The sequence below is a fragment of the Seriola aureovittata genome, chromosome 20, assembly GCF_021018895.1.
Source record: "Seriola aureovittata isolate HTS-2021-v1 ecotype China chromosome 20, ASM2101889v1, whole genome shotgun sequence".
Lineage (NCBI taxonomy): Eukaryota > Metazoa > Chordata > Actinopteri > Carangiformes > Carangidae > Seriola > Seriola aureovittata.
In genome coordinates, this window is record NC_079383.1 from 3,803,848 (window position 1) to 3,826,092 (window position 22,245).

Genomic DNA, 22,245 nt, shown 5'->3' on the forward strand with positions numbered 1-22,245 from the left:
TAACACAAATGCATGCCTTCAGCAGCCTGGGGTAACAGCTCTCTGGCTCCGGTTGGTTCTGCACTGTAGAAGCTCACTTTAACATTCACGCCCCAGCAAGGTGGGATTGTTTGACTTGTTTCCATGGTAAATCAGAAGTCATATGACACTCCACTATAAAACAATACTGGACAGGAAAAGTACATTTGCAAATACTTATGAAAATAGGTTCAAATTCAATGGTAAACCTAAGAACTTTTTTAATTTGGATGTTTTCCAGTAGGCTGCTTCATGTTAAAAAATTATTTGGTATCAATGCACTCATGTTACTTTTACAAGTTTATTTGGTTTTATTCTAAGCCACCATTGTGCTCCGTGCAGATTCTGTGGTGGTCTCCTCAGACTACCATCCTTTAGTGGAAGTAGAAATGAAAAACAGGTGAAAAAATTTGGTGCTATTGAATTAAAGAAAAATATATGTTCTTTTTTTTTTTCTAGGTTGTGTTTTTCTAAGATTAGTGGGACCTGAGATGAGGCCAGTCAAGGTTTTCACATCTGCAACTGATTGTACAATAACAACAAATTATATGAGACAGTTTGGACTCAGGCCAGTGAGCATGATATAACTCAATAATTTTCACTGAGGTCATGGTTCATGGATATTTATAGACTTTTGTGCAGTGATCGTGGCAGAACATACTCATACCACTCAGTAGTAAATACATTTAAAACTCTATTAGGCATATTCACAAATAAACCAGGGTGGATGAAAACAACAGATTTTGGCTTTATGAAAATGACACGAAAATTGACCAATATTTTGTCTTTAAACAGCATTGACACTAATGTGATGCAGCTGGATTTACTTTCAGTCTGATCTAATGTAAATGGATGTATGGCAATAATTAACTGTGCCATGTCTGCTCATAACACAACCTTTTCAGCCTTGGTGACCCTGCAGACGTGTCATGGTGTATCACTATCTATCTAACTACACCCCCCGCTAAAGCAGAGTCACATGGAAAAATGAACAATATTTGGGAAACCATGTGTCTCTGCAGCTCAAAGGAAGAATAATGACAAACATATAAATAATGCAACAGCTCAGCGGGCTGTGCAGATTAGACAGAGAACAGAAAACATTCTGCTTGTTGCTTACAAGTCAGACTTGTGTTGATGGAAGGCTTTGCACGCAAGAGACCGAGGACGAGAGGAAACATGAAAGAATGGAGGGGATAACAAGATGAGAACAGGAAAAGAGGGGAGGAAACACATATGAGAGATGGCTGTTTGAGCTGATGATCAAAACAGAGTGTGTATGTGTGTTTTCTTGTGTTTCTATAATTGTGAGAACCAAACCTGAGATAACACAAATTAAAAGTTGTCACCTTTCAAAGGGTAAAGGTTAAGGTGCAGTTGGGGATGTAATGGTGAGCGAGAGTGTGTGTGACACTGTGTTCATGTTAGCTCTAACCAAATCAGTCGTGAATGATGTAGCCTCCTCCATCAACATAAGTTTCAATCATCACGGTGCTGGCATGGCTAGATGTTAATTTAAAGCTGCACCGATCAATATCTTTATAGCAAAAATATTAAAATGTCTCTCTGTCATGTGAAATGTTTTGCTCAAAGTGATGAACCCACAGAGAATTATTACTAGACTCTGCTTGTTAGGGCGTCTTTCAGCTCATTGTTTTGGTTTTATAGCTAGTAACTAGTTCAGTCTCCCAGCTCTCTTCAACTTCATTACCATGTGAGTAAAAAAAATCATATCATATCATATCATATCACATATAAGGTGGCCCTGAGAGCCAGCAAGAAAACACATGCAAATAAACAAAACACAAGCAAATTCAGCGTGTTTGTGTTTTTGGTTGAGTAATAGCAGCGCAGTTATCGGCCACCATACAGTGTATGTTGACACCCATATATCTTTGATAAGCTCCACTCGGCAAATATATCTGCCCAGTCAGTTTACAGAAGAGGCTGTAACAGTAATCTGGTTGTTATTCCTAGTCAATCAAAGGAATATGCAGATTTTAGAAATGCTATGTCTGTCAGTTGATTTACAGCTACTTGTAAAGCTGCATCAACGTAACATTACATAACATCCTAAAACAGATGGAGAACTCTGATTGGCTCAGCTGCTTTTCCAACTGAGGAAACAGATGTCAAAAAGCACAACAGCAAACGTAATTGAATCAGTGACAAATGTGGATATCAAGTGAGAGGTCTGGAACCAGGCTGGGTCTGTATGTGCGCAAATGTGTTATTATCTCAGTGTGTGAATGTTTGGCTGAATCTATTTTGTGCGTCTGTTTGTGTCTCAGTTGGTCTGTTTGTGTCTCCTCTGCCTGTATGCGTGGGAATGACAGTGTATGACAGTTTGTGGATGAGTATTGGGTCAAACAGATGGTGGTCCACAAAGATCCAACCACTCTGGCTCCACAGCTGCTCCGTCACCATCAGATCTTTTCAGTAACACAGCGACGGCTCTGACTCCCTGACGCTCAGTCGCTGGCTCTCTGTCTGTTGGGTTGCCAGATCCAGGGTGGTCCACACACAGCACTCATCTCGCACTGTCCGCCCTTGTTGTCAGGGGGATCATGGAGATCAGGAGCACTACCTCATTCCTCCCCTCCTCCTCCTCCTCGACCTATCCATCCATCCTCTCCTCATTCTCCTCTCTGTCGCCACTCATGCCACTTGTGGAAATGCCCTTTGCACTCATATAAATGTCAAACATACTCTATGCATTACACTTCCTCCCTTAGCAGACACATAGCAACAGTTCAGACTATAATATAATAAAAGAATTACAAGCCATACATACATACATACCAAAAGGCTTCATAGACTTATGGTGCCGTCTAACTGCTGCTACCACTTCACATCTAAGTCAAAGATAATGTTACACTGTAAAATATGGAAGATTCAAAAGGCCTAAATGAAGACAAATCAAAGAAAGAAATAAACTGACTAAAATAAACTTTTTATACACTTGCAATGTCATAATTAAATTAAAAACTTATGCTAAAGGGGCAGTTATTTAGGTTTTTGTCTTTACAGGGGCTATTTGTGAGTTTCCTCTGCCGCCAAATGTGGTTCCTTGCCGGGAGCGGGTGGTGGTGATTGTTGCTTAACAAGAGCTTCGGCCCTTGTTGTGTTCATGAGACAAGAGGTTATAATACGCCCTCTGAGCAGCGATTTGTCTTCCGGGCAGATTGGAGGCTACAGTGACTCGCTATCGGAAAGTGATGAGACCGGCCGGGGGTTGGTGTTTAGCATGCTAACTTCAGTAGAAGAAAAAAGTGATACAGACCAGAGTTAACATTGGCGTTGCTCTTCAGCTCTTCAGTTTGATGCTGAACTTCCTCTAGACTGGTGAGTAAACAGCTGTTAATGCTAACGCTGGCTATGTAACATTAGCAAAACTTACAAATGGCTCCTTAAATAACTGAATTAATTATTTTTCATTGTGACATGAATTTATGTAGACTAAATGCGTACATAACAACAAAATTTAACAAGATGTAATGTATTTCACTTTATTTCCTTTCTTTGATTTCTTTTTATTGAGGCATTTTGAACCTTCCTTGTGTGGGACCACCAAAAACACAGGAAATGATTTTAAGTAAAAGATAGGTTTTTGGGGTTTGGGAAGGATTACACACTTATTGTGGCTGGTCTGTTTCTCTGGCTAAGAAGATACTGGAGGAGCCCATGGTTGTCATGGTAACTTAATTGCGACTTAGCCAACCTTTTATAGCCAGACACAGAAAACACTTGAATCTTGCAGCAGCTGGTTAGAAAGATGAAAGTATACAGAAAAGAAAAAGTATACTTGGCTCTTGTTGTTATTACAAACCCTAAATGTCTCGTGTTACACAGTCAAAGTAACAATTTTCAGGTTTGCATCTACTAATCTTTATTTAACTGAAGTCAGTTAAACAAGATCACAGCAGAGGTGTTTCCAGCTTCGGTGCTTTATGTGAGTTGTTTCTAAAGTGCAGCAGACAGGAACAGGTCATATGATCAACCTGAGGACGGCTCAGACTGTCAACCCGGTTATTGGCCAGTTATGTGGAAAGAAGTCAAGTCTAAGTTAAATGACCACACAGCCACAACTGGAGGAATTTGCTTGTGGTCAGTGCAGCTCTGTCTGTCTCCGATGCACACAACCCACATCAACACGATACGTCAACAGTAGCCTACTGTACATGCTGTACATGCAGTGTGCGCACAGGCAAGAAGAATTCCTTTGAATGAATTCAATGTCCATGCAGCAGATTGTAGGTATGAGTGGGCAGTGAGTTGTACTATCTAGCAGGGGTCATCTTAAATCATTATTCACAATAATACATCAATTCAAAAGGTTGTTCTGCACTTTGTTGGCCAGGTGGCTCATACTGTTTAGATGGAAACACCCTCCCCCCCATGTGAATTCTCATTGAATCAAAGAGGTTTCGCAATATCTCAAGCTAGAGATCCGATACTCTCTCCAAGGGTGCTGCTCTGAAATTCTGTGTAATTTGGCAGCCATTCTTGACATTTGTAGAAAAAATAGAAGCAGAGAATGTAATTACGTTTCTCCTCCTCCTTTCTTTGGTAGTCGACAGGAATGAGTAACTTTTATTCAGTGGCGCAGGTCCGACGGGTGGTTGGCTGTACACTTGGTATCTGATTGGTTCTGGTCATATCGGTATTTTGTACACTGAATACAAAATGACATTCAGTTATATGTCTTGTCATTTCCCAGTAATTTTTTGAATTAAATATCCAACTTTTCATCAGAAAACCATTCAATGTGATAAACCTAAACGATGTGAACTGGACTGTAGCAGCACCACATGACACAAACACAATAACGAGAGTTTCCTTTTACTAACTCAAATTCTTGTGTGGTTATGGGAGGATGTGCAGTACGTCCTTTGGGAATAGGAAAAGCAGCATACATTAATTTACACAGCTATGACTTATAGAGTTGGAAAACCACTGTATTTTCTTCATAACCTGAGCGATCGGTCTTTCTAAACAGACTCTGCTGCCGCTAAGGTCTCCCCAATTCATCCATAATCCATGGCTAAGCCAGTGCTGAATGGCTGGGAGGCCTTGCACCGTTTGCGGCCAACTGTTAGCCAAGCTGAATAATTAAAGACAGAGGTTTGCTCTCCGTTGTCGTACAGTGTGTACCGTGGTAATTTACATATTGAGTGAGGTGGAGACACAAAAGGGAGGGTTCTTACGAAATAGCAGCTGGCTATGCTGGACTTGGAAGCCACCACACACTGTTCTCTTACGAGTGTGGCAGCTAGTGTTGGTACACAATATGTTATATAAAGTTTTTCAGCTGGCCCGGCGTTCGTGTTGCTCATCTGGGCGTACTTTCCCAAAGTGAGGTAATGTTTTTCAATCCGCTCTCCCAAAACTCTCAGAGCAAATAATTTTGCAATGTCATTTCAAGTGGGGTTTTTTTTTTTTTTTGTGAGTTTTCATTCCAGAAAATCACAACAACTCTGTCATTCATTTTCCTCATTTGATCTGTGCCAGATGTTGCCCTCACTCTGCATTTTCTTCTCTGCTCAGTCAGTCCAGCTAATAAAAAAAAAAAAAAAGACTGCTTTCGGCTCTCTCTGAGCCCTTCTCACCACGGCAACAGACTCTGTGTTGCGTTGCTTAGCCATGATGGAGACCAAACAAAAACAAGTCTTCTGATTTGTGGCCACATGTGAGGGAAAGGGTGGAGAAGGGGACGATGATGTCAGTTACAGGGGTTGGATAGCCACTTCCTCGGGCCCTTGACCCCTCTCATTGAGACGCTGGAAACATTCTGTCAAATTCCTGAGTGGAAAGACCACAGTGGTTTAACAGCAGCTGGATCACTGCGATCAGCTGACACACACTGGAGCTCTAACATCGTGCAGAGAGACAGATTGTCTAACACTGGGGAACTAGTAGACAATGGAGTGATCCTGCTGATGCCTCATGTGCAAAACTCACTGTTCAGGTGTTTGGCAGTGTGAGATTGTTCTCACCACAAGATCAGCAACTTTCTCTGAGTTTCAACCTCCAGACAACATGTGTGTTTACATCTGGAATCATATTGCCAACACCAGCAGAGTCAGATGGGTGGAACCCCTCATTCTATGTCCATGGGACAGTATTTCAGGATGGGACATCACTGTTTATTAACACAAACCTTTGCAGAATGAAGCCTGATTGCATTCCAAGATGAGAGGTTAAGATAATTTCCACCTCAGTCTTTCAAAATGCCTCATAAATTAAAATTAGAGAGTGTAATTCTTGCCTAATTATGGTGATTATTTAGGCAGGCTAAACAGTTAACACATTTGCTTGTGGATTCAGTCGCATATACCAAGGTCAGCTGGGTATAATTCAACTCTAGCTCGTCTTATTCATCTTTCAGATAAAGTAGGGTTTTTGTTCATTTATAATGGAATAAAGGTTTCATTTCACAGCAAATACCTGGACAGGTCGTAGCAGAAAACACGCAGTAATTAATAATATAATACGTGCATTCCTTCCAGGGCCCTGGTACTGTGCATTCTTGCTCTCTTGCGTACTGGGACACGTCAATGCAATAAAGCCATCGTTGATTTTGTTAGTACGACCTGTGCTTTCCCACAATATATCAACAAGTCTTTATCAGGTGTTACTAATGTCATTAACAATGGCTCTGTTCCCTTCACATGTCCCAGTAATCCATGACAGTGTGACAGCGAGTACAGTACGCACAATAACAGGATCGTGAGCCTGGAGCAGCTAAATGGAATTCACCCATCATGTACATTGCTATGTACATCTGTGCCTTTTCTACAGTGACATGTCAAAATGTCTGCTCGGACTTTTAGAAAGCTTAAATACAGACGGACACAGAAAATTCACATACACAAGTTTCATCAGTTTCATTGTAGAAAAAGCAGCAATAAGTGGATACAGCTAATGTTAAATATCCTGGGACCTGACATTGTAAGTACTAAATTAATATGAGACCATAGAGCATAGGTAACCCATAGATAAATAAATATACAGTGCACTTTCCCCACCTGTTCATATAAGACACAAATGGTGGGTGAAGAGTTTATCACCTGTGATAAAGCACAGTGCATGGTGACACACAGAGTCAAGAAGCTTTAAAGTTGGGGGGAGAGATTTGCATACACACTACATCACCATAATCAACAGCAGACGCACCTATAGATTCTACAAGGTTGTTGCAATGAGCAAAAGAGATTTGTTTCTATACAAAAATCCAACTTTGACCATCAGCTTGCTCGTCAGAGTTTCCTCATGGGTCTTGTGGAAGTGAACCACTGCCATCTTGTGGTCATTTTTTTAATAAACTTTCTATAATGTCAGAGGGAACAACATTCAAACATATCATGAGCTCAGATTTATTGAAAATAAAAGAATAAAATGTTGCTGTTCTTTCAGTTGTATGTGTGGAGACACTACAGTGATTCACTTAGTACATGTTACCCTCATACAGGGGATGTAGCTCAGTGGTAGAGCGCATGCTTTGCATGTATGAGGCCCCGGGTTCAATCCCCGGCATCTCCACATGGTGACATTTATGTTGACAACAATGAAACTGAAACTGAAAGTAAAAAGCACCTCACACTGCAAAGAGAAGTACCGAAAATCAGAAGTCCCTCCACCTGTAGATGAACTCTAGATTTGTCTTTGTTATTTGTCTCTGCAACATATTTGCTTATTTCATTAGAAGGTCTCTGTTGAGCCAGTCATACTGAAGAGTAATACCTGCCTGTGCAAACTGAGGGCTGCGAGAAATAATGCACTATCTGTACTGTTGTTTGTGAGACGTTAAAGTAAATGTTGAACTCAGTGAAGAATAGGTGGCAAACGTTTGCTCTTCACAACCCAGCTGAGAAAGCTGATAACTTTGAAAGCTACAATACTAAAAGCTAATCTCTGACACTGCACATTAGTCAGACAAGTGTCCCATTAAAAAATACTACTTGTAAAATTGTGGTCGGCACAGTGTCCAGAGACAGTTACAGTTAGTGGCTTCCTGATTTTCTCACCCTCAGTGTATAAAATGTGTTTACATGTGCATCATAACTTCTCAGTTGTGACTTGTGGGTCTGCTAAAGCAGCTGTCGTATGTTTGTTAAGTGTCTTTATCAGCAGTTCAAGTCCTCTGCAAATATAATGAAGGCGTGCAGATATAGATTAGCATTACCAGAAAGCTGTTGCCAAATGCATATTCCAGAGTTGTCGTGGCCGAGTGGTTAAGGCGATGGACTAGAAATCCATTGGGGTCTCCCCGCGCAGGTTCGAATCCTGCCGACAACGGGTTGTTTTCATGTTCTGTCTGATTCTGATAACTCCTTTACACCTCACTTCACGTCACGCCACTCTGATGAGAAAATTGCTAAACATTTACTCATACTAGCTTCTGAGTTTTAAGAATGTTTTGCTTCTCTTTGTTTGATACCTGATAAAGACATCAGATGTATATTGCAATTGAATACCTTTGGGTTTTGTTGGGAATATAACAAGCAACAATTTGGAGGCATCACCTTCAGTTTTTAAAAGGCAGCATGAACATAATTCACTATTGACCATTAATATAATAATCAACAGCTTAATTGGCAATGTAAGTAATCCTTAGTTGCAGCTCTACATGTGACCTCAATAACGCAATAGCCAGACAGACATATAGATAGATAGATAGATAGATAGATAGATAGATAGATAGATAGATATAGATAGACAGATGTCAATAGTCCAGATGAACTGCAAGTCTTCATACACAGATCTACTCTGTTAAGTTTATTTTATTGGAGAACAGTGACTATAGTCACTGATACTGTTAGCAGATGTCCCTTCTCTTATCTGTCCTCTGTATCACCGCTGTCTTCATCCCATTATTAACAAGGATGTTTCATCTGTAGTCATACATGTAGTGTGTGTTTGATGTCTTCATAAAAGACACACAGGGGATGTAGCTCAGTGGTAGAGCGCATGCTTTGCATGTATGAGGCCCTGGGTTCAATCCCCAGCATCTCCATCTAACATTATGTTGACAACTAAACACCTGTGACAAGTTCACATGGGTTCTGGTGGTCAACTAAACAAAAAGTGAAGAAACAAGTACAAATACATATCGTCACCTTCCTAAAATAATGGCCTAAGTCATTTTTTGACAAAAATGTTTTTTTTGCCTAAATCACCCCCTCATGATGCTGGCCACCTCTGGTAAAATCGCCTGAATCCTCAGTTGAGGGGAACATGCAATTCTACCCCCGGTTGTATAATGGCCTATGTCAAAAGTGTGACTCTTTTGTTGAGTTTTTTGTGTTTCCTGAAAAACCTGAAAAAATGACTTAGGCCATTATTTTAAGAGGGTGTCGATATGAAAGCTGTGTTTGCATAAGGTCAATAGAAAATTAGAAATTCCTCTCGCTTTTTTGTGGCAATAATATTGAGAAAATTGTTTAGTATGTTTTGCTCAGTAAAGCAAAGACAATTATGTTTTTTATTTGGTGATGATGACCTGTCATACCTGCAACATGGTGGATTGTCTTTTATCACTTCTCTGTTGAGTCAGTCATACCTTTCCGGCATTTATTTGCTCCTGCAGAAGACATTAAAACACATTAACTGCTTCCTGGTCTCTCCTTTCTGCACCTCTGCTCCCTATACATGTGTTTATACTAGGGAATGCAAACTGCACTGCGGCTGCATGACACAAGGCGGATTCGCACCAAAAAAAGTGAAACTAAAAACGCTTGTAAGACTTACATTAACGGTCAAAACAACACAAAACCGCTTGGTAACATAATGATATTCAACTGAGAATAATATGCACCAAGGATTATAACATAAAGAGCTCAATTTCCAAAGAAAACATAATATCACAGCAGCATTCTCTCGCACAACTTACCCTCCGTAATGCAAGACGGCACCGCGAGGGGTAGAAGGGAGCTACGGAGGCCCAGGAGGTACGGAGACGGCACAGTGCAAGCAGGTAATTTAACCGTAAATAAAAAAAGAACTCATTGAGATATAATACTCAAAAATCATTAAATGATAAATAAAATTCACAAACACAAATTGGAAATGATAATTAATAAATGTGCATTTTTAACTCTGTCTCTTTGTGGTGTAACCCTCCTGTTGTCCTCATTCTCTGTATACACCGTGTCCTCTGGGTCAAAATGACCCGTCTTCACTAAACCCCCAATATAAGCAGCTTAATTGAATTTAAACACCAAATTTCATCTTGCTTGAAGGAACAACTTGTCATTCACCACAAAATGTGTGAATACCTGAGTTTTCCCTCTTCACTTGTATTTCTATAGCTTAAGAAAAGGAAAAAAATGTGCAAAAAGGAGTTTTGTCTTGCTCTAGAGCCTCTTCAACGTTATAACGCACAATCATGGCTTCAGCACAGACAGAATTCGGGGTCCTGTCATCCGCAGCACCTTTATAATCTCTGGAAATCCACAGAAAAAGTCTGCGAGAACGCCTTTGTGTTGTTTACGTCTGCTACGGTCTTGTTCACGTTTACTACTAATTGATCTGAGACTGATCAAAGGCACAGCAGTCCGCGAGAAGACCACCTGATCTGTCTTGTTTACTTCTGCTGGTCTGAGACACAACTAAAACATTGTAACATTGTGCGGTGTGTAAATAACTCTGTAACCTTGATTTCAACTCTTTTTGCCTCACGGGTCATTTTGACCCGAAGACCACCTTTGTACCTTTTTTTGTACAGCTTACATGGAAATGTGAATAAAAGCAACATTTCACTTTTTCTACTGTTGGTGCCAATCTAGGAAAAGTCAAAAAATATCGTTTAGGGGATTTTTTTTTTTTGGTTTTTAACACAGTGGCGGGTCATTTTGAGAATTAGCTACTGATGGCCGCAACCTTTTCATTAAAGAAAGAAGCAGATATCAGGTGACAGGATCATGTCTGCTGTACGTGGGGGAAGACTCACTATTGTTTTTACAGTTTGAAATCATTTTCCACTTTCTAATGTTCTTATTACAGAAAGCAGTGTTGGCAGTACGATGCAATCAGGACCCACAGTTAGTTACATATTTACATCTGTGAGAAAGTCATAACCTGTGCTCACAAGGTCATCATTAGCAGCAAGAACGGGGCTTTATATGAACAGAAGTGTCGCAGCCACTCTTCCTGCATAGTCAGTCAAACCATATGTTTGTTCAGTGTCTCTATCAGCAGTTCAAATCCTCTGCAAATATGCCAACGTACATTGGTATTAACAGACAGCTTGTGCAAAATCCTTTATGTAGGAGTTGTTGGCAGAGTGGTTAAGGCAATGGACTGGAAATCCTTTGGGGTCATCCGCGCAGGTTCGAATCCTGCCAAGATAACCCCTTTAGACCAGGAACACACTGGATGCGTTGCGTGTGCGTAGCGGTTGCGGACGCACTGTCTGCGTGATTCGCATGAGGCACGCGTCTCACGGATTGCAGCTGCGTCGCATGATCTAGAGACTTGGTGTCTTGCCTATTAGAAAGTAGTGCCTAGTAGAAATAGACAGAAAAGACACCTGTTGATGTCTTATTGAAATCATAACAGCAACATTACAACCACCTTCCACTGTAGTTGTCTGTCTTGGCTGAATCTGATTATGACACAGATGTGAATACACACACACACACACACACACACACATATATATGTATAACCATTTTAGCAGTTGCATGTGGAGACAGTGGCATCTTACTGATGTTTACTGTCTATAATAAATCAGAAATGAATTTATAATGTCAAGAAATTCAACAGCAAAGATGCGGCTGGTGTGAACATGTGCTTCTTTGCAGCAGTTCAGGAACGTCAGCCACCACACTCACGCAGCGCAGGCAGTGTTTACACCTCGTTTCATGTCACTGATAAAAGGAAAGTAAGTAAGTAATCCTTAGTTATAGCTGTACATGTGACCTCAAAAAGCCAATAGACAAACAGGTAGTGAGACAGACACACAGATACTTTTGGCTGTTGGTTAATTAACTTAATTAAACTAGATCCCTTTTCTGCCTTATTCTCTCAGTTGTGCTGTGTCATTGCTGCGTCTCCTCTCGTCATACTTGTGTGTCTGATGTCTTCATAGTGTTTACACGGGGATGCAGCTCAGTGATCAGGCTCTGGGTTCAGTCCCCTGGAATCTCCATCAGACTTTATGTTGGCAACTAAACAGCTGTGAAAACACCACATGGGTCATGGAGGTCACCTGAACATTTTTTAAAGAAACAAGGACACACACTTTGGATGTCAAAGCGACAGACAGGAGACAAATTAAAGGAAAAACCTGAAAAATAATGTTTGTGTCATTTTGTGTGCAATCAAGCCACACTTCCTTGACTCCTTCGTTGTCGTTTGCGCTGATCGTGTAGAGCGAAAGCGTGACATCACGGTTTTGCACGGCGGAACTAAGTGGAAGGCATCGATAAGTGACTCGTTAAGCATAAAGGCGAATGATGTCGACGGATCGAACCAGTTGGAACCGGTTTCCCGATTCCCATCCTTAAAGAAGAGACATTGCATTCATCGTCTCACTGATAAAACACCACAACTATGTATGTACATGCCCCGCCTCAATTTATGAGAGAGGGAGGTAGAGGCAGCATTCATTGTACAGTGTAGTGGCGTATCATGACATAATAGCATTAATAATAAATAAAAGAAGACAAACCGTGCTTGCTTGTACATGTGTGTATATATTAGGGGTAGAACTGTTCACAAAATGAACGTTTCGGCTCGTATCACGGTTTTCAGTTCAGTTCGGTATATATGTTGATGTTTTTTTCTATTTTAACACTCCAGAAATACAGAAAATAGCAGAAAATATATAGCCTCATAATCCTTCATTTACAGTTTTTTTTTTAAAAAAATCTGTTATTCTCAAGGACAAGTCATGTAGTCATGCAAAAACTGAAAGAATGAGGCAGTTTGACATTAGGCACATTAGTGTCGCGGGAGGAGATATTATACCACGGCTTTTATTTCCTTTTCTGTAAATGAATACAAGGCAGGTTGTAAAGGAAAGCCAGTCATACATTTTAACTACAGCTTCTTTCTTACAAATTCATTCTGTTGTAGAATTTTATGTTATTGAAAGGCGATGGTGGTATAGTGGTGAGCATAGCTGCCTTCCAAGCAGTTGACCCGGGTTCGATTCCCGGCCGTCGCATTGGATTACAGGCCTTCCTGACAACTGTTGCATTTTGGGTTTTTGGTTCGTCCCATTCTCCGAAAGTGCAAAACTGAACTGGTTATCTCAGTAACACCTTGAGGGATTATCTACAAATTTTCAACAAACGTTCAGTTACTGCAGTGATGTCAAAATTAACTACACAGAGGGCCAAAAAAACTAATTTGCTACAAGCCGAGGGCCGGACTGGTTCAATGTTTATTAAAACATATCGAAATGATTGCACATAGCCTATTGAACGAAGACCTTCACCAAGGCTCACAGACAAAAAAAAAAACTTCCTTCAAAGAAAAATCACATGTCCTGTACATTAAATGAATAAAGCAATATTTTGCGGCACGTATGTTGAGTTCATCAGCAAACCGTGCACTCGGGAACACAGCGGTAGAGAGCTTCTCTTTCATGGTCTGGCAGCTGGGAAAGTGGCTCAAGCTTTCTTTCCGCATCTGCGTCTCCCACAGACTCAGCTTGGTTTTAAACGCCTTCACTGCACTGTACATATCAGAGATGACACGCCCCCTGCTCTGACAAAACAATCCAGCAAAGACGATGAAGCAGGTTCAACTTTGACAGTTCTTCCTGCTATTGATGACCTTGTGAGCACAGGTCATGACTTGACTCACAACTGTAAATATGTAACTGACTGTGGGTCCTGACTGCACTGAACTGCCAACACTACTTTCTGTAATAAGAACAACACTACCACAGATGCTCTGTGATTATTTTCCACCTTTAAAACAATAATCTGTCTTCCCCCACGTACACCACATCCGGATCGAAACTTGGTAAAATTTTAACTTTCCTACCTTTCAAAATGTCGTGACGTTGTCGGCAGGATTCGAACCTGCGCGGGGAGACCCCAATGGATTTCTAGTCCATCGCCTTAACCACTCGGCCACGACAACAACCTTGACAAGGAGCAAGCATCTCCAGCACACATTATGTTGACAACTAAACAGTAGGAAGTAAGAAGTTGAAACAGGCTCAACTTTGACAACATGACTTCTCCCAGAAAGGCCATGCACATAATTTCCCTCCACAGTGAAAGAGGGAAATTTGAAACATTGAAGGTATCCTGATAACATGCAGATTTGAGATAAGAACCGATACACTGTCTTACTGAAATAACACACAATCTGCCGGTCAGTCAATTCTTTGCGCAGCCCAAACACCGATTCACATCAGTTACTGTAAATATGTAACTGACTGTGGGTCCTGACTGCACTGAACTGCCAACACTACTTTCTGTAATAAGAACAACAGTACCACAGATGCTCAGTAATTATTTTCCACCTTCAAAACAATAGTGAGTCTTCCCTCACGTACACCAGACACAAATCCAGATCGAAACTTGGTCAAATTTGAACTTTCCTACCTTTCAAAATGTTGTGACGTTGTCGGCAGGATTCGAACACAGCACCTATAGAACACCTTGTGTTTTCAACTTTACTTCAGAAAAGGTTCGAACGTTGTCGGCAGGATTCGAACCTGCGCGGGGAGACCCCAATGGATTTCTAGTCCATCGCCTTAACCACTCGGCCACGACAACAAGCTTGACTAGGAGCTGTTGTTGAGGTGTGCGGTGCATACTTTCACCCATTGCTGTAAGGTTATATATAATGCACCATGTTGTCATTGCAGTTTAGCTGTCAACACAAAGTCTGCTGGAGATTGATTGATTGATTGATTGATTGATTGATGGATGCAGGGTCATGTGGGAAAGAAGTTGAAACAGGCTCAACTTTGACAACATGACTTCTCCCAGAAAGGCAATGACACACCCATGTACATAATTGCCCTCCGCAGTAAAAGAGGGAAGTTTGAGACATTGAATGCAGCTTGATAAGATGCAGATGAGAACCGAGACTGTGTTACTGAAACAACACACGACCTGCCTGACACTCAATTCTTTGCCCATCCCAAAGGCTCAGTCTCAGTGAGGATTTCAATAATGAACACAGCACCTATAGAACACCTTGTGTTTTTTATCTACTTCAGAAAAGGTTCGAACGTTGTCGGCAGGATTCGAACATGCGCGGGGAGACCCCAATGGATTTCTAGTCCATCGCCTTAACCACTCGGCCACGACAACCACTCTGTCATGCACTTTTTGTCGGGGTGTGAAATGTCATTCATTTAGCACTTGGTGTCCACCTATAATGCGCTATTGCACATGGTTATTATTTAGTGTTACTCAAAAGTTCATGCGTATGACTGACTCAACAGAGACTTGACAAGTGATAAAACACAATCAACCATGTTGCAGGTGTGACAGATCACAATCACCAAATAAAAACCACCATTGTCTTTGCATTACTGAGCAAAATATACTCAACTACTTTCGCTATTTCATTGCCAATATTGAAGTGAGAAGTATTTCTAATTTTCCCTTGCTGTGGATGAGAGCACCGACACAACTGACATTACCCAGCTGTCAATTTTCATTCGTGGAGTGGACTCCAGCCTGAGCATAACAGAAGAGTTTTTGGCATTATGTCCTATGCATGGCACAACTACAGGACAAGATGTGTATGAAGAGGTATCCAGATGTGTAAATGAGATGGAGCTGCCTCGGGAAACACTCGTGGGATTGACAACAGACGGAGCACCCGCGACGTGTGGACACAGGAGTGGATTGGTGGCGAGGATGCGTGACAGGATGCGGGACGAAAACGTCACAGATGAGCTGACAGCTTATCACTGCATAATACACCAGGAGTCGTTGTGTGGCCAAGCCTTAAAAATGGAACATGTAATGAGCATCATAGCGCGTGCAGTTAACATCATCAGAGCCAATCACCGCCAGTTCAAGGCATTTCTGGGCGAGTTAGACACAGAGTATGGTGACTTGCCCTATCACACAGATGTCACACCAAGTGGTAAATATGTGTGTTTGACAAACCAATACTGCCTTTCACAGTTGTCGTGGCCGAGTGGTTAAGGCGATGGACTAGAAATCCATTGGGGTCTCCCCGCGCAGGTTCGAATCCTGCCGACAACGAGGAACATTTTTGAGAGGTATGTCAGGTGGGATTCTAAGGAGAAATCTTCACTGACACTTTAGGAGTAATACAACGTCAACTTCAAGCCTGCATTGTATCAGTCTGCTTTTACCTCCCCTTACATGCAATGGGTGTGCTGGGAGAAGACACGTTGACCCTGCTGCAACGTCTTTACTCTATATTGTTCTGTTGGAGACAGAGTGGTTAGCACCCCCATGTGGTGGATCAACAGGGGATGTAGCTCAGTGGTAGAGCGCATGCTTTGCATGTATGAGGCCCCGGGTTCAATCCCCGGCATCTCCAGCACACATTATGTTGACAACTAAACAGTAGTCAGAACTTTACATGCGTCCTGAGTGTCACCTGAATATATTGTGAACAAGTACACACACTATGTATTTTTGGGGGATCCTCCAAATCTCACTTTTTCTTACATTGGGGGTGGGGGACTTGTCCACTGGTCCACCCCAGTGAGACAGTGACTAACAGATTCATCTGCTGATTAGAGGTTTATCAGACAGCAAAACACTCCACAGCAGATTGTAGTCACAACTGTGAAGAAAGTGAAGAACTGTTTGACTTAACACTTCGTCATTGTCTAATCTTAATTAAATACGTTTTCTAATTATTGGAAACAAAAAATTGGAATCTTAGAATCTGTATAAAAATGTATTTATGGATTTGTCTGAATCCACATTGAGAGGCAGTTTAAATGATGCAGGGGAAAAAAGCTGCTCTTTCCCACCTGACCCTCTCCTTGCTTGTGCTGTCAAAGGACACACCGGGGTGATGTCTTTCAATGCATCATAGGTGACACCAAATCTCCCATACAGCAGTATGAAACGATGCTGGTGGATCCTCTTACTGTGCTATACCCACACCTCAAAATAAAAAACTGACTGTAAGAAAACACATGGTCACTAGTTGAATGTGTGGTTGAAAAACAGTCTTGGACTCTGATCTCCCTGCACAAGTTTGAATCCTGCCTGCAATGCATGTCTCTCTTTATACCATCATGGCTCATACTGAAATACAGCGGTGAATGCTTTGACTAGCAGTTTGCAGTGTATTTCAGGCATAAACATTTCATTCTGGTCTTGCTGTACAACTGGTAGTTTTGAGGACATGTCTTATATGATCAATGTATTTAATTGGTGTTTACTCTGTTTTGTATTATGCCAGATTCCAACTGCTTCTACTCAAGCAGACGTTGGAGTATGAAGAAATAGTTTCTACAGTCAGGCATATTCTTACTGTTAGTCATCAGAGAGTAAACAGAAGTTACAGAGCTTTCGTTTCCTCTGCCCCTCCCCCCTGTGGTTTCGTTCCTCTCTTGCTTAATTCATAAGGGAAACTGCTTCTTCAGTTCTTCATACATTGTTGTACAGCGGTGAGCACAGCTGCCTTCCATGCAGCCGCTCAGGGTTTGACTCCCAGCCGCTGCTACAAACCTTCCCCTTTTATCTGATCCGCTAGAAATCCATTTTGACGTTTCAGCACATGAATCCTTTTGTCAGTGCAAGTATGATTTCTTCTATGATTAGTTCTTTGGAAACTGTTTAGGAATTTGATCCCATATCTGCATAAGACACAATGTTTTTACAAGCAAAAATGACTTTAAAGCATTGTATTACCCGCAAAACATATGAATACTATAAAAACATAAATATTCACTATAGCTGTCTTTAAATCAGGATGTTCAGAGTGAACTTAGAGTTGGTACTTCCTGTCTCTTATCATGAAAATGTCATTTATGTGTAACAGTCAATGTTCTATACACAAGCTTTGATTTTCACTTAGTATTAACAGTGTTTCTTAATCACTGAGCAAATTTCTCCACAATTTTATGGAAAGCAGTAAAACCAAGTTGTTGTGGCTGACTTTTACCTTCTATTGGTTGATTTTATTTCATTTTTTTTGGAATGCTTTATTGAGAGGATAATTGAGAACATTACAGAGGAATAATCTTATAGTTACAAAGTATTATAAAGTGTTCAGTAAATGAACTGCATGAGCCTAGAACCCTTCTATCCTTTTTCTTTTTTCCTTTTTAATTGACAATATGTATTCAATAGAATCTCCCATAACTATTTTATAGGGATGTATATTAACCAAGGTGTGCATTAACATGTTGGGAAACAATCTGGTAACTTAGTTAATTTTACGACAGAAAAAAACAAGAAATATAACAACCAACAGGCAAACAACCGAAAGGTCAATTCATTTGCCTCACAAACTTCAACCACTAGATCGAAGTGTCTATGGTCCACTGAAGAAGGCTGGAAACTCAGCTGGGGATGCCTGGATGAGGATGAATCCTGCCAAGATGATGACCATTTATGATGTGCCATCACTTATGAGAACAGCTCTGCCCACTGCTGCATCTCCTAGCAACATACAGGCTGGATTCAGATGCACAGGCATTTGGCCATTTAACCCAGACATTTTTCAGGACCATGACTTTGCACCTTCCCAAGTGACTGACCGTCCGGACCCAGCTTCAATGGCTTCTGTAGTTTCCAAGCAAGACTCCCTCGCAAAAACAGCAGCTTCCACCCTGCCCCAGGTGTCCTCTGCAGGTACAGAAGCCTCCACTCTGTCTCAGGTGTCCTCTGCAGGTACAGAAGCATCCACTCTGTCTCAGGTGTCCTCTGCAGGTACAGAAGCATCCACTCTGTCTCAGGTGTCCTCTGCAGCTACAGCAGCCTCCAATCTGCCACAGACATCCTCTGCAGCTTCCTCCTCTGCTCCTGCTGAGCCCTTAACTAAAGTGTTCAGTCCCTCTACTGTAAGACCATTTCCCAAAGCAGGGCCAAGAAAGACCACTGGTACGACAAGGAGAAGGAGAAAGTTACATTCATGTTGTTACATTCAACACTATTGTTGAGCTACATCAGTGTGGGTTAAACTTTCTCTTCTCTTCGGCTCCTCCTTCATTATTTTTGACTCTCCTCCTCCTCTCCCAGCCAAATTCCTCCATTGACGTATACTCCTGACTCACCAGAAAAATTCCATGAAAATTCCTTTTTTTCCAAGCGATGGTGGTATAGTGGTGAGCATAGCTGCCTTCCAAGCAGTTGACCCGGGTTCGATTCCCGGCCATCGCAGTTTGATTTTAGTGTCCAACTCTTGGATTTTCTGTCAGAAATGTGTGTCTCTGTACACTGTTCTCTACTAACACACACCACTGAGACTTGTGGAGCACAATACCATATACAGACAGACTCTCCTGCACTTCACAATTTCAATGTCAAACTTCCTCCTCTCCCAGTCAAATTCCTCCAATGATGTAAAGTGCTGACTCACGAGAAAGATTCCATGAAAATTCTGTGTCTTTCAAGCGATGGTGGTATAGTGGTGAGCATAGCTGCCTTCCAAGCAGCATTTATACAAGTTTAGGTTGAAAACTGTATCTCTTTTCTTCCCTCCCTTGTGTACCTCCCCTCTCCTTCTCTGCTCCTCCTTTTAAGTCTCCTCCCCCTCTCCCAGGGACGTATACTGCTGAGTTGGCAGTCACATTCCTCAGCTATACAGCGATGGTGGTATAGTGGTGAGCATAGCTGCCTTCCAAGCAGTTGACCCGGGTTCGATTCCCGGCCATCGCAGTTATATGTTTTCTTTCCAAATGGATTTGCTCAGTGGAGATGGAAATATTTTTTCAACTGTTTCTATCAGTTATTCTCAAGTGACATCGTCTCATTTAGTCTTTTCAAACCTGAACCAGAGCAGATGAATGCATCCCCAACCACTTTAGGATAAACTAAAATTAGTGCTTCAGTCATTTAGTTTTCATGGCACAGCTTCTAATGTCAACAATGATATTGCTCTCATATAGATATGTTAAACTGCTTCTCTTCTCTGACATCCTGTATCTAGCAATGCAGATACCTTTGGTTTTATTTGTCCAGATTTTGAAAAATCTGTGTCATTGTTCTGAAGCCACTCTAAAACATAAATGGAATTTCACGTGTAACAGACCTGATACGAGTATCTATCAGGTTTTATCATTAGTAGACATGTGTATTGAGGATATGTAGAAACATTTTTTATACATTCAACACTATTGTTGAGCTACATCAGTGTGGGTTAAACTTTCTCTTCTCCTTCATTATTTTTGACTCTCCTCCTCCTCTCCCAGCCAAATTCCTCCATTGACGTATACTCCTGACTCAGCAGGAAATTTCCATCAAAATTCTCTCTTTTCCAAGCGATGGTGGTATAGTGGTGAGCATAGCTGCCTTCCAAGCAGTTGACCCAGGTTCGATTCCCGGCCATCGCAGCTTGATTTTAGCATCTAACTCTTGGATTTTATGTCAGAAATATGTGTCTCTGTACACTGTTCTCTACTAACACACACCACTGAGACTTGTGGAGCACAATACCATATACAGACAGACTCTCCTGCACTTCACAATTTCAATGTCAAACTTCCTCCTCTCCCAGTCAAATTCCTCCAATGATGTAAAGTGCTGACTCACGAGAAAGATTCCATGAAAATTCTGTGACTTTCAAGCGATGGTGGTATAGTGGTGAGCATAGCTGCCTTCCAAGCAGTTGACCCGGGTTCGATTCCCGGCCATCGCAGTTCTATTTCTGTTTTGTTTGAGATGGAGACGTTTGGCCTATAGACATTAAAATGCAAAATAACACTTTTCCCGTTCATAAACAATATTTCTTCCATGTGCATGTAGTTCACAACATGAAGCAGCAGTACATGTGTAGTTGTGGCTGAGTGGTTAAGGTGACGTACTTGAAATCCGTTGGGGTCTTCCTGGCTCGCATGTTCGAATCCTGCTAGCAACCAGAACGTTGGCTCCTCTCACAGCGACTAAGACCTGTACAAAAGTCACAGGATGGCATGATACCTCAGTGAAGGTGTACACAGAGGAAATTAAGCACCAAAGATACAACATGACCCTCCACGTCAGTAGAAATTTGCAATAAGTGATTTTACAGTATCATGTTTGGTTTGAATCCTACTCACAAGGTGAAGATGTTGTGTGTCTGTGTTGACTTTTAAACCAGCTCCATGTAGGAAACCCTCAGCGTTACTGTATGAACTCTGACCTGCTGTTTCTGTCATAGTTTGATGTGTCTTTGATCACAGAGGAGCTGCCTTCATTTACTCTAATAAAACAGTGTTTCAGAGCATAAATTTGCAAATGATATTCTGATGTGACGATGCCACTAAGAATTCTAGATCCACACTGAATGCAGAATTACTCCTGTGCAGCAATCCCAGGATTGATAGTTCAGTTCAGCATCAGCTATAACTCCTCCTCGGCTCCTCCTCCTCTCCCAGTCAAATTCCTCCATTGACGTATACTCCTGACTCAGCACGAAATTTCCATGAAAATTCCCTATTTTCTAAGCGATGGTGGTATAGTGGTGAGCATAGCTGCCTTCCAAGCAGTTGACCCGGGTTCGATTCCCAGCCATCGCAGTTTGTATTTTAGTTTTGTTTAAGATGGAGACATTAGCCTAAAGACATTAAAATGCATAATAAACTTTTCTCATTCATGATTTGTGTGCACAATATTTATTCCATGTGCATGTACTTGACAACATGAAGCAGGAGTAGACATGTAGTTGTTGTGGCTGAGTGGTAAAGACGATGGACTTTAAATCCATTGGGGTCTCTCCCCCGCGTGCATGTTCGCTTCTCTCCCAGCTATTAGGAGCTGGTAATTAAAAGACAAGGATGACATGACAGCTCATGATTATAAAATAAACAGGATACTTACACCATTCTCTTTAGAAATTAATTTACCATCTAAATAAAGGTGGAAACTGCATAAATTGAGGGAAATTAAGCAGCAAAGATGTAACCTGACCCTCCAGTAGAAATTTGCAATAACTGTCAAAATGATGATTTTACAGCATCATGTTTGGTTTGAATCCTGCTGACAAGGTGATGATGTTGTGTGTCTGTGTTGACTTTTAAACCAGCTCCATGTAGGAAACCCTCAGCGTTACTGTATGAACTCTGACCTGCTGTTTCTGACACACAGTTTGATGTGTCTTTGATCACAG

General features: G+C 41.4%; 14 non-coding genes across 14 annotated transcripts; 11 read left to right on the forward strand and 3 right to left on the reverse strand.

Moving 5' to 3' along the window:
- Nucleotides 1–7,488: 7,488 nt before the first annotated feature.
- trnaa-ugc (transfer RNA alanine (anticodon UGC)) lies at nucleotides 7,489–7,560 on the forward strand. Its single transcript has one exon. It is a non-coding gene; the product is annotated as a tRNA-Ala (tRNA).
- Nucleotides 7,561–8,234: 674 nt separating this feature from the next.
- On the forward strand, nucleotides 8,235–8,316 carry trnas-aga (transfer RNA serine (anticodon AGA)). Its single transcript has one exon. It is a non-coding gene; the product is annotated as a tRNA-Ser (tRNA).
- Nucleotides 8,317–8,962: 646 nt separating this feature from the next.
- Nucleotides 8,963–9,034, forward strand: trnaa-ugc (transfer RNA alanine (anticodon UGC)). The gene has a single exon. It is a non-coding gene; the product is annotated as a tRNA-Ala (tRNA).
- Nucleotides 9,035–13,117: 4,083 nt separating this feature from the next.
- trnag-ucc (transfer RNA glycine (anticodon UCC)) lies at nucleotides 13,118–13,189 on the forward strand. The gene has a single exon. It is a non-coding gene; the product is annotated as a tRNA-Gly (tRNA).
- Nucleotides 13,190–14,033: 844 nt separating this feature from the next.
- trnas-aga (transfer RNA serine (anticodon AGA)) lies at nucleotides 14,034–14,115 on the reverse strand. Its single transcript has one exon. It is a non-coding gene; the product is annotated as a tRNA-Ser (tRNA).
- Nucleotides 14,116–14,677: 562 nt separating this feature from the next.
- Nucleotides 14,678–14,759, reverse strand: trnas-aga (transfer RNA serine (anticodon AGA)). The gene has a single exon. It is a non-coding gene; the product is annotated as a tRNA-Ser (tRNA).
- Nucleotides 14,760–15,220: 461 nt separating this feature from the next.
- Nucleotides 15,221–15,302, reverse strand: trnas-aga (transfer RNA serine (anticodon AGA)). Its single transcript has one exon. It is a non-coding gene; the product is annotated as a tRNA-Ser (tRNA).
- Nucleotides 15,303–16,129: 827 nt separating this feature from the next.
- On the forward strand, nucleotides 16,130–16,211 carry trnas-aga (transfer RNA serine (anticodon AGA)). Its single transcript has one exon. It is a non-coding gene; the product is annotated as a tRNA-Ser (tRNA).
- Nucleotides 16,212–16,443: 232 nt separating this feature from the next.
- On the forward strand, nucleotides 16,444–16,515 carry trnaa-ugc (transfer RNA alanine (anticodon UGC)). Its single transcript has one exon. It is a non-coding gene; the product is annotated as a tRNA-Ala (tRNA).
- A 2,732-nt stretch (nucleotides 16,516–19,247) lies between these two features.
- On the forward strand, nucleotides 19,248–19,319 carry trnag-ucc (transfer RNA glycine (anticodon UCC)). Its single transcript has one exon. It is a non-coding gene; the product is annotated as a tRNA-Gly (tRNA).
- A 426-nt stretch (nucleotides 19,320–19,745) lies between these two features.
- On the forward strand, nucleotides 19,746–19,817 carry trnag-ucc (transfer RNA glycine (anticodon UCC)). The gene has a single exon. It is a non-coding gene; the product is annotated as a tRNA-Gly (tRNA).
- Nucleotides 19,818–20,419: 602 nt separating this feature from the next.
- Nucleotides 20,420–20,491, forward strand: trnag-ucc (transfer RNA glycine (anticodon UCC)). The gene has a single exon. It is a non-coding gene; the product is annotated as a tRNA-Gly (tRNA).
- Nucleotides 20,492–20,724: 233 nt separating this feature from the next.
- trnag-ucc (transfer RNA glycine (anticodon UCC)) lies at nucleotides 20,725–20,796 on the forward strand. Its single transcript has one exon. It is a non-coding gene; the product is annotated as a tRNA-Gly (tRNA).
- A 787-nt stretch (nucleotides 20,797–21,583) lies between these two features.
- trnag-ucc (transfer RNA glycine (anticodon UCC)) lies at nucleotides 21,584–21,655 on the forward strand. The gene has a single exon. It is a non-coding gene; the product is annotated as a tRNA-Gly (tRNA).
- Nucleotides 21,656–22,245: the final 590 nt, after the last annotated feature.